Source organism: Bidens hawaiensis, unplaced genomic scaffold, assembly GCF_021521415.1.
Source record: "Bidens hawaiensis isolate Kalapana, Puna unplaced genomic scaffold, B.hawaiensis_p1.1 tig00034198_1, whole genome shotgun sequence".
Taxonomy (NCBI): domain Eukaryota; kingdom Viridiplantae; phylum Streptophyta; class Magnoliopsida; order Asterales; family Asteraceae; genus Bidens; species Bidens hawaiensis.
Genome location: NW_027495902.1, coordinates 76,851 through 89,966, shown reverse-complemented (window position 1 = coordinate 89,966; position 13,116 = coordinate 76,851).

Below are 13,116 nucleotides of genomic sequence, written 5' to 3'. Positions count from 1 at the left end.
TCGCATAAAACACCGACTCACCAAGTCTCTCCATTACCACTTCACCACTAGCTCATTGTCAAATTAAAGATTACATAATTAAAAAAACATTAAATAGCATTAAATATTACACTAAATAAAGCAAAAAACACATAAAATAAAATTAAAGATTATGTAAATTTCAAAACCATAAATTAATTAAAACGAGTAATCCGAATTTTAATCCATAATTCCATATCATTCTTTCTTTCCCACATGCATATCATATGGTTTGAAATTGATTTTCGGCAGTTCATTGTTATCGTAACCAAAATTGTATTCCTACGGATGGCTAAGGTGCATTCGGTTATAAAGTTCTGATAGGATGTCAAGATCATCTAGCTTCAGCCTCTAAGTCCTCTTCCAGGGGGTTTGGTTGCTGCATAACTGGGGAAGGGTTTGATTGTTGCATAACACGGGGAGAGTTTTGGTTGTTGAGCATTAGGGGAAAGACATGATCGAAAGCCACGTTCCAATCAAAGCTATCATCGTTACCTCAAAATTCTTGAATGTTATGGGGACGATTTGGATGGGAGGATTTGACACTTTCAACATGTATGTGAACATGAAAGTGAAGTGAAGATTCAAGTTCGGTATTTATATGGTTGTTTAAATATAAGCGATGGAAAATATAGTTGTTCGAATATATATATTTCTTAGAACATAACTGAAATAAAACTAAAGCATAATTAAAATGTAATGATGCATAATTAAAACATAATTAAAATGAGTGATCCGACTTGGTATCATGCTCGTCTTCCTATGGGTTATGCCATGGATTATCCGGAGTGGTATTGTGTTCATCGTGCCATGGATCACAATGGCATGCTTGTCTTTTGGTTGTTCTTCGTCCTCCTCTATCATTGGGTACTCCTATTTTGGAAATGCGTAATTAAACGTGCAGTTCTAAACTGTAACACCCTCAAGTTTTAACTTGTGGAGTTTTAACATGAGGCATGTGACATACCAGAATCAAGCTCATTCGTTATACCAAACAACCATTTTAAAATATTTAAAACATCATTCATGTCTCATCCAAACATGAGAAAACAAAAGCAAATCAAACAGTTCAAAATTTTTGCGGAAGCGTTAAAGTAAACGGCTTAAAAACAAAAAACCATGTGCTCAAACACGCACAACCCCTCAATTGTAAACAATGTAAAATAAAAATTCATGTGATAAGTGTGACTCCAAACATATGCAATGCAACCCCTCCTTAGCACATCTAGCAACCTGGGCAAGTATAAATACTCAAGGGTCAACAAGGGGTTGGTGAGCTCATATGTTATAGGAAAAAAGTAGTATATATAGTATATGTAGGTTTAGCACATTTCAAAATATACCAGGGTAGGTAACTCATTTACAAGTTACTAGACAGTTGAACTAAAGCTGACAAGATGTATGCCTTCCTACTAGGTCTATCGTTGACACTGGCATATATAGTTTGGTTAATAGAACACCCGTTTTATGACATTCCCATAGTGCTAGTGCGACTAGCCCGGGTGGGGTTTGTTAAACCCAGTAATACTACTCAATATTACCCCGCAAGAATCCCCTTTCTAACGGTTCAAAAAATGTAAGGACTTTATGTGATATAGAGGGCATCTAGTACACACTTGTGATACATAAGAAATTACAAAAAATTAAAATGAGTCACTGCATTTTCCTCCAGAAAACCAGTATAAGAATATGCCTGTGTTTTCTTCCCGAAAACAAGTAATGTAAATGTTTGGTGTTTTCTTCTCGAAAACAAGTAATGAAAATGTTTGGTGTTTTCTTCCCAAAAACAAATAACGAAAGTGTTTGGTGTTTTCTTCCGGAAAACAAATATGAAAAGTATGAACTCACCTGGTATCGCACACCCCAACCTAAGGCGGAAATGCCGGGACGTGATCCGATTGCTCACAGCTCGAAAATATTATCATAAATAAAATGTGACGATATCTATTAAGTTAATTAATTTCAAATATAGTGCACAAATGTTCACAATACAAACCAATAATTTAATACATGTAATTCAATCAAGATTTAAATATTAATTGTCTTTATTAAAACCCTAAGGTCTTACTAAGTGTCTATACTTCAACTTCAATTCAATAGCAATCTGCATATGCGTAGAAAACAGAGTTTGTCAACAACACATGTTGAATGAGTTTATCACCAGTTTATGACACTAAAAATATGTTAATATAATAAATAAAAGAAATAAGTAAAGTGTAATAAATGCGGTAAGTAAATCAAACCATGAACAAGCAAGGTGTCAATTAACTATTGCCAAGCGAATCGGGCGCCGGTAAATCAACCATGAGCAAGTAATAATAAGACCGTTGCCAAGCGAATCGGGTACGGGTAAATAGTAATGAGAACCCTATACAAGGGGATATGTTGGACCTCTCCGAATGCGAATGTGCACATAAACAAGTAAACATGTAGCAAGTATATTTGATCAATCACACACAATTACACGTTTGCTATTTTTTATATATATATATGGTTCAAGAGAGAAGTGAATTTATTGTGAGAAGTGTGAGAAGTTAATTATAACCCTTGATTTAGTTTGATCTATGGCTTAGATTCAACATGGCAATATTGTAATTACTGGCTTTATAATTTTATTGCATATTAATAGAAAGGGTATTCTCGTATTTTACTTCATATACATAGAATTTGAAACACTTGACTGATACTCAAATCATTGATTTGTGGCCACTGTTAACTATCAAAATTAAATATTCCAAAATTACAATAGTGGGGATGAAACTGGTTTTGAAGATTACGACCACAACGTAATAAACAAAGTAATTTCACTTTTTCTTTATGTTTTTTTTATCAATCTCATGATCTCATCCATCGTAAATGATATCATGGTTACATGCGTCAACTTGTTTTCCCTACATGATATTTATCATGAAAATAAAAATAATTCTAAATTAAAATTAGGTGTTTTTTTATGCTTTTTATGATGTATGTTTATTATGTTAATAGGAGATCTTAATTTCATGTTAAGGATATGTATATTTGATACCATTGTGTGGTACGTAATAATTGATGTGTGGGTGAATAATTTTGTGAAGGCTATAATGTCAATTTGTGAAGGATAACTACATTATTATTGTTAATGTAATTAAAATATATCTAGTGTAGGATTTAATTATGGTATGTTATATGTGAGGCATCATCAAGACTACATAAATTCTACACAATTTATAAAAAGTCTGCCCATTTCAAAACAAACATAATCCTACACAATTAACACAAAAGCTTAAACATTATAAAGCAAACACGATATTATGTATAGGTGAATATTAGTTACGTGTTGGTGAAAGTTAATAACTGACAATCTGTGTAGGCGAATATGAAATATGTGTAGGCGTATATGAGTTGTGTATAGATGAAAATAAAATGAAATAACAATGTGTAGGTGTGTTAGTGTATGTTTTAATTTGAGTATGTATTATCTTATGTGTAGTATGTGTAGGGCTTATCTACAAATTATGCATTTTTTAATATGTTATGTGTAGTTATGTTTAAGCAGTATATATGTATATATTATATTAAGTGTCGGTAGTATTACGATATGTGCTTGTAGCATTTCTAAAATGTAGGTTATTAATATAGTCTGTGTAGGTTAATACGAATATATGTGTAGGTTCTTAATATGTCTACATGTAGGTTCTTAGATAAACTTAATTTGCACATAAATTAACTAATAAAAAATAAAATTGAAACTCAAAAAAATTAATGTGGTGGCTTTTTGTGTAGTTAAATATACATATATATTTTGTTATTATTGTTGTTGTTGTTGTTGTTGTTTTTCTTTGTTATAAAATTTTATTACTTTTTTTATTTATTATTATTATTTTATTTTATTTTTTGCATTTTCTAGATGTGAAATTGTTGAATATGTAAACATACTTTAATATAGGGGAAAATCAATTACATAACAAAAAAAAGCACTGTTCATCGTGACATAGTTTTAACTAAATATACCAATTTAAAAAGAAATAAAAGGTGATCATATAAAGTTTAATGTTATGTGATTTTATTTAATGTCTTGTCATGTTTTTTAAATTCAAATAACAAATACTACCCTAATAAAGAATAAATTGAAACTTTCAAAAACAAAAAATTATACTTACCCAAATAAACTAATTTAATCTTTACCTTTATGCCCTTTTCATTTAATTAAAAGGAGAAAAGAAAAGAAATTTTGTGATTGGATGAATGATTTCTCACACTTCTCGCATTAATATGACTTCTCTCCTGAACTTAAGCCTATATATATATATATATTATGAAATACACATATGTCCCCAAAACGTTTAGAAACTTCGTAAAATATGGGAATGACAAACCTCACCTTTGATTAAAGGCAAGTAAGTAGATTAATGTTAAGCGAGTTAATAATTAAGCGAGTTGTCCACTACGCGTCAAACGAGATAACAATCAGAATCTGAAACTTTGAGATATAATAATATAAGTAAAAAAAAACTTAATGTCAATGGAATCAATCCAAACGGACGTCTAGAACTCCGGTTATGTTAAATTAAAGATTTAAGTGGGCTGGTACTGACCAGAATCCGAACAGCGAGTTGGAAGTCGGGTTTTGGACAGTAGCCTTAAAATTTCGTTACGAGAATAAAAGTCTTCTGGACCGAACATTGAATCCGACCAGAAGTATGAGAAAACGTAAAGTCAAACTTGTTGACTGTTATGCCCTTTAACGAGTTTTTAATGAATTGACCAATCAATACCCTTCAACCACATAAATTGGTTGAATTTTATTGACTAGGGAATATATATGAACGATTTCTATGTTTACAACTTACCCGGAAAGTGAAAGGATCAAACAAGAAGACGAGTCAAATGTCCACAAGTAAGCAAAGTCAACCGTTTATGAGTGAATCTTCAACAAATAAGCAAAACCGAAGAATTTTATGATGAGCAGAGGCATATGATGGCTGGGGAATGTTTATTTAGGATTTAGGGAAGTTTGTGTCAAATATTATAAGTGTTGTTTATATAAAGAAACACTAAAACGAACTATATTTAATTACTTTACTCGTTTAGGAAACCGAATAAGCATTTAATGACAAAATCAATATTATATGCAATAAATTTCATGCTTGATCAAGGGGTAATGTATATGGACATGCATTTTATTTTTATTAGTTTTCTTGTGGCTTAATTCACTCGATTATGTCCTAAAATAAGCGATTTCGGGCTAAAAACGAACTAGGAAAGAAAATCGGTTATGAAATATGTGCAGGGAGGCGGTGGCGCCACGCGACGGGGAAGGGGAGGCTGGCCACGCAGCGCTCCGGCCATCTAGAGGATAGAAATTTGATTTTTGACGCTTTTAGTCCTTGTAGTTTGTTATTTGGATAATTAATGAACCATTTATGCTAAAAAATAAGAAACGAACTACGTATGAAACCTAAAGGGTATAAAATGAACATAAGAAACTTAAAAACTTATAAATATTTGATTTTTGATTAATCACAAAGTTCTCAATATTTCCGGGTTGGGTTAAACGTAAACGAATACAGGTTTGGAAAATCCGAGTTGTTACATATCGTGTGTAATAAGCTTTTCTTAAAATCAAAAGAATGAACTTGAGTCGTTAACTTTTACCTAGTACAGATGTTTAAGTTATGAGAGCGTGCTCAACAACAAATGACTCTAGACTCACTTATGGATTCACACACAATCACAAACTTGATCCCATGACTGGTTGGTGATAAGTAATGTCAAGTGTACCAAAAAAAACCCTAACATGTATTCACACATCGTATCATGGCCAATGAACCAAACATTCACCATACAATTTAACCTGTGCTCTAGTTCACGAGACAGATTCTAGCATGTACAAACGGATTTTATTCACTAAGCAAAACTTAGAAAAAAATTCTATGGAATTTACCACAATAGCATATGTGAGTTATATTTCTCAAAAAAGTTTTATTATATCTTTATCATGTACACAAAACTCACAATAATTCAATCATTGCAAATAGGTACCAAGAGTTTAACAGATTACGCAACAAAAAGTAGTTTCATGTTTCTCTCACCTCCTTTATCCAAATAATGCAAGACCAATTGGGTTATCTTCTAAACTCATAATATTAAGTTCCAGAAGTGGAACCAACCAATTTGGCTTTGTCAATTTCAAGTTATGACATCGGGAAATTAGGTCAGAAAACATCTCCACGCATCAGATTTGGCACACGATTTTGTAAATTCATAAAAACTATATTCTGCATGCCCAAAAATTTCAAATCATAACTTTCTGGAAACTAGACTCGACGAAATATAACCTAGAATCAATAATCAATAAAAAATAAGCACGTATCATCAATTTACAGTAAAAAAACATAAGCGAGTGTGAATCTGTTATCATCATAAACACATACAAAAACGAGATTTATGACATCCTAGGGTTTCTGATCCATCATATATATCAAACACGTATCATCATACTCATGATTTATCAACTGCCACATTTGTCATGTTCGGTTCGCTTTGTATTTGTTTTTGTCTTGTAAACCTGACCCGTTTTAATCTCCAGATCTTTGGATATTAATAAATTGATGGGTTTTATGTTACCGTCTTTATTTCATACTTTTCGTGTTATATTGTTCTTAATGGTCCTCAACTCGCTTAATTTACGCTAAAAATTGGTTTTAAATAAGTCTAGGGGCCAAAATTGTCAAAAAATAAACTTTCTGGAAAATACCTCTCGTGGTGTCACACCACCAGGCACCCCTTTGTTGTTCGCGCGACACCACCAGGTAGCTGCAATAGTTGATTTGTTTTTCGTTTTCGTTTAAGCTCGTTTAAGGCACTCGTTTTTAACCATCCAAACCAACCAAGACTCAACAAATATTCTAGAATCCTTCAAACATGTTTTTTCTCTCTGGATATAATTTATTTAATTCAAAAATCATTTAAACAAAAGCATCAAAGTGTATCGGTTTATCCACCGGACAAACACATTATCTATTTCCTAATCCTCCCCCGTAAATACCCATTCAATCTCAGTCATTTCTCCTGCTCATCTCCACCTTCTTCTCCCAATTGTTTGAACTTGCAAGTTGTTGTAGCTAGTTTTGTTAAGTTTGACTTTAAAAGTCAACGGAACCGAGTCTTGCATTTCAACCATTCTGTGTATATGTTTTTGATATTTTCAGTTGTTCTAAGTTATTTTATCTCAAGAAAACCATTTTCATCGTTATCTAAGGTTTTTGGGCATTCAACACACATATTTATGCATTTTAAGCCTGCTTGGTCGTTTTCTGGAAGTTTACTTGTTTAATCTTTTTATTTGAGTTTAGATATGAAAATTTTACTTTATTTTAGTTCTATGATTTTGGACATATGGTAACCATCCACGGTCTCATACCAAGTCAATGAACGAACCAAAACCGAACACTCATTTAAGCACTTTATTTAACTTTTGATCAAATATGTTGTATGAAACACTTTAGATCTTAGTTGTTCTTTATATTTTAGTTTTACTCATATCGGTTTGTTTTCAGTCGTTGACGGGTCTGCCTGTACCTGAAGGTTCTCCAGTACATCCTGTGGAGGTGTGCTTGACATATTTCATAAGTGTAATGTAACACCCCGGCTAAAGCGGAAACGCCCGAGTGTGACGTACAGATTGTTCAAAACACATGTGACACTATTAAGTGACAATATTATCATTAATTGGTTTAAACATCATATACACAAGTTCGTAAACAAGAAATACAAGAAGATATAAATACAACTAAACATTTTTGTCCATTTGTTTCAATAACCTAAGTCTAGTGTCTTCTTCAAGTATCATCCTCTAATGTTTGTACCTGTAACATATATATAAAATACGGTCAACTAACTTAATAGTTGGTGAGTTCCTACAAGTTTGAATAAATACATAAAAACCTTGCAATTCTATGAAACTTGTGGTAATTAAACTACTTAAAATGCAATGTCCTTTCCAGTTGGCCATAGCCAACGTACTCGGATAGGGGGTCCCTTTTCCACTCATAACAAAATGGTCCCGAGTGCAAAGGGGGGCGTATGATCATACTTACTGAGGCAACCACTTGCTGAGCACATAATCAAGTAAGCACATATAACACACAAGTCCATGATATGAATTGCAGTTTAATAGCCGAGTATAGAATCGATTTGCGTTTAATAGGATATATATGCTACCCCCAAAAGTAAAAGCGTTAAAAAGGGGGTGTGAGAAACTCACCTCGAAATCGAAGTTAAACTTGTAATATAAGCCTGAAAACATGATAACGAAACCGAAGCAACCGAAAGTGCGTTAAAGAACTCGAAACGTTTGAACTTCTTGAACTATAATAAAAACAAAAGCAAAATCTAACTAACGGGATTATAAACGTTAAACAATTTGATCTTAGGGAATATATTTATTAGTATTTTGTGGTATTATCTTCAAGTTTTAACGGATTTTAAATGATAATCATATCTTGAATAATATTTAGGTTAACGAATTTAAAGTTTAAGAAAATAGAAGCTAATGAATCATAAAGCTATTTTCAATGGTTTATTGAATTATAAGCTAAAGAATTAATGTTTAACGAATTTATATTACCGCAATAAAGTTTAACGGGCGAATTAATATTAATGAGTTAACGATTTATTAATAATTCTTAATTATAAGATTAATACTAAATTGAATGTTATAACGTTCACGAAAATTTGGTGTTTAGCGATATATTTTATTTTCTTAAAAAAATGTGTTAATGAATTATAAAGTTTAACAACAATAAATAAATGTATAAATGTTTTTAAGAGCTTTAACGCAACTTTGACGAGTTTGAAAGATTGGTTTTTAGGTGAAAACAATAAAATAGATTTTATGTTTGATTTTATTCGATTTATAATAAATTTATTTGGTTTATAAAAATTTTATTAGATTTAATATGATTTTTAAATGATTAACTCGATTAATAAAATGTAAGAAAATGATTTAAGAAAAATAACAAAAATTTATGCATTGACCCGGGTTCACCCGGGTCTAACGACTGAACAAATTAAGCATTGGCCAACTGAGCTAGGATGACATTTGATTATAGTTTAGAAAAATAAAGATATATATATATATATATATATATTTATATTATAACTTTCAACTTCATCTTCCCCACCTAAACCCTAAATGTTCAATTCGTGTATGTAATCCATGTTTGATTTAATTGACTTAGGGGTTTTGATACACGGTTAAAAACTACTCAAATTCATACAATTATTACCTGGATATGTTAAGGTTTGATGATGAATGGTGACTTGGCCGGAAAATAATTTGAATGATCCAACGGAATTACAGAGCGTGTATGAGTGTATTTTGATGTTGAGGACGGGTTTAGAAGCATGAGTATGTCCTATTTATAATAACAATTCGAGCGAATGACGTTTAATTGTGTTAATTGCTTTTGAACAGATTCCGGCGGTTATACGAATTTCACGGGCTTAAATTGCTTGCATTAGGGTGTTATAGCACGTTATGGACGGAGGTTAAGGTTTCCCGTTAGTGATTTAGGATGTTACGAGCTTTTAGTTGGCCTTTAACGCGAATTATATTGCGATTTGGGGGCTGCCGGAAAATCGGGCTCGGCCGGAAACCTCCGTGCCGGAAAAACGTGAAAGATGATGGCATGGGGGGTTTTGGGTGTTGAATTAAATTAATATGATATTTTAAATGTATTTACATAATCAGCCCTTGATCTTTCAAGTGATATTAAAACTTAAATTAAACTATATTTACAATTTAAACCTTGAACTTTGGGATGTGTAAAAAAAATGAAGTAATAGTTAGAATATTTTGGATACTTTTCGTAATATACCCGAAAGGTTTGAAATTCGTTTAACTTAATAACCACTTTAAATCCCGGAGCTGAGAAAATCGATAAAAATGAAAAAGGACAACGTTAAACATGAATATAAAGGAACGACAAACGAGTCTGTTTAACGAAATATAAGTGCAAAAAAAAATCAAATTCAAATTCAAATAAACGTTAACGAATGTCATACGACACGAGACTTGAGAATATATATATATATACATATATTTATAAACAAAACTGAAAAATTGAAATGGGTTGGGTTTTCGGGTTAAAAAAGTAACGAATGTTACATGTAAGGTGAAAGCTAAGAAGTGAATATAATGCTTGGATATGCATAGGGTTACTTCAAAATAGTATTTATAAAAAATAATAGTTAACAATAATCGTTTTGTATTTATTTATTTATGTAATTATATAATTATTTAATTACTTAAATATTTAACTACTTACCAATTTAATTACTTAGTTAAATAAAAAAGTGATGATGCGGAAATAATAAGACGACATATATATGAGAAGGATGTGTATGCTAGTATTGGCTAGACCGGCTCTTAAGGAGGGCAGAGTGGTCGACGCCCGACGGACCCTGGCTTGATATCCCGCCAGGCCCGAATTTTTTTTAAAAAATATATATTTTTATGAAAAACAATATGCATGTTTAATGTCTAAACTAAATTACACAACCACTACCTTGGTCTAGTTGTAAAGAGATATAACTCCCAACCAAAAGGTTGTGGGTTTTAGTCTCACTTGAGACACATTAAGTCTATTTTCAAACATTCTAGTCTCACTTGAGATATGTTAAAGTATATTTTTATACAAAAATTTTTTTATATCCAAACCATAACCAAGTAAGTCTATTTAAAAATTAAATTGTTTAAACCCAACAAAAAACCCCTTTTACTTAAGTCGTTTTTCGTATTTCGCTACCCCTGAAAAAAATATAATATTATCCCTATTGTTTAAAGTCCAAACAAATTACAAGATAAAACCAATTAAAGCCCAATCAAATTAAAGTCCAAATCAAATAAAACCATTATTCGTTGTTCCGTTATGCTTAGACAATTGGATCAGGCCAAACATGAACATTCAACAAAAAAAAGTTGCATTCAGGCATTGTCCACCCACTCTGCCCTGAACCCTTGCTGCCATCCTCCGGTCACCGGACCTCCATGCTGCAGCCGAGTGGCCGACGGCTGGTGTTCCCTCAGTTCCTTTTCCGACTTCTAACTGTTCAGTTTAGGTATTTTTTAACTTTTATCTAAATTGTAATTCCATTGCTTATATAAATTGTTGCATTGTTTATATAAATTGTTAATTTGGATTTGTTTATGAGCAATTGAATATTTGAATGATTGATTATGGTTTATTGGCTATTTGGACAATGTAAATTAACATATCTTTGTTGTATTTTTTTTATAAAAATTAAATTACATCGAAACATTGAATTGATTAGGTATTTATGGTTTAAATTTTGTTTTCTTCTAAAATTAGGGAACTTGGAAGATGAAATGGTAAAATCTTATTAGCAATATTTTTTATACGAAAATTCTAATAAAATAATGATATTGGTCTAACAACAAGTTAAAAAAAAATAATTATATGAAATACGGTTAAAAAAATAGATTGTTCCCATAAGATTTCCATCTAGATCCGTCACTGTTCTCAGAGTGGCCCTGAGTATTTGGGATAAAATAAGCATGTGGAAAAAATGTATTAAAAGCTAAAAGGATGAATTGTAGTGTTATAAATAATCGTGTAAGGTTGCATAAAAATACACGATTTGTTGGTATACACCAAATATGGCTTTGTATGAACTTGTATATGCACGTATAGAGTAGACAAAGCGATGGTACACCCTCGGTAAAGAGAAATACAACCACATACCATGTGATCATGGATTGATATGATAATTATGGGGTAACATCTTGTGACATGAGAAATGTGTCCTATACCATGACTCATTTAAAGGGTACATATTTTAGTTGTTAAAATTGTAAAATGATTTTTGTTCCATGTTTAAATTTGGATGGAAATTAAAATAAAGTACAACTTTATATATGCTATTTGATATCATATTTACTTATTTCGAAAAGGAATTTAATTGTTTAAAACTAGTGGTAGATTAACTACACGCTGTGATGGAGTGTTAATATCTATAAGATTTAGTTTCGAAAACCCAAACCAAAATGACTATTATTTTAAAACTCTGTTTAACCCAAATTCTTTGTGACCCTTTACTTGACCCGGTCCATGCACTTCTTCGTCAGTTCGTTAAGTATAATGAAAAATACATGTTAATAACCATCAACAAGACACACGTCGTGACAAATTACCAAATTTCTTTAACCTCTTAATTATTTTAGAATTTATGTGCATATTGAGTTTTCTTTAAACAATTAAACCTCTTCTTTTATCCATTTATTATTTTTTTGGTGAATCCTCATTTAATTGAAAATACACAGTCTCTCTCTCTAATTTTAAATCAGTTGAAGAATTAAAACAAAAAAAAAAAGAAAAATGAAACTTTAATCAGTTTTTGTATTTCGTTTGATAAATGAATGCAAATGCGTAAAGCTAAGCAACGAATTTAAATTGCTTTTGATTCAGTCACTCCAAGAATCAAACTTTTCATGAAGGAATTTAGGTTTCTTGAAGATGGCAAATTCCTTTATTCACTCTATTTATTCATCCAAACAAACTTCAGTCTTTATTTTTACAAATTTATCTGCTGATCAAAGGAGGAAGCTTTATCTGCAACAATATATACATACAGGTATGTATGTATGTATGTCTCTACCTAGTTTTTAAAGTTTTATTGGTTCGGATAATTAATATACATGCATTAAGGGAATTTAATTTGGGAACGCATGCACACCAAGTGTTTGATTAAAAGCTCAAATGAGCTAGGGGTATATAGTGGTACACCTTGTGAAGGGGATGCTAGTGATTTCTTATCTGTTTTCAAAATAATGCTTTTAATTACTGCAGAGTAAATTTGGATTTCAGGAAATTACTATAAGTCCATAAATGATAGATGTTCTTAAATTTGTGTTTATTTTTCAAATTGCTAATAAGCTACCTGCTTTAAGTTGTTGATTAATTATATAATACTTTGTTATAAATCATCACCAAGTTTTAATTGAAGGACCATATCGTGTATATCAGTACACTTGACATATTAGTTGATCCACTTACCAAGGGTCTGCTGCCCAAAGTATTCACTTAGAGGTGCACA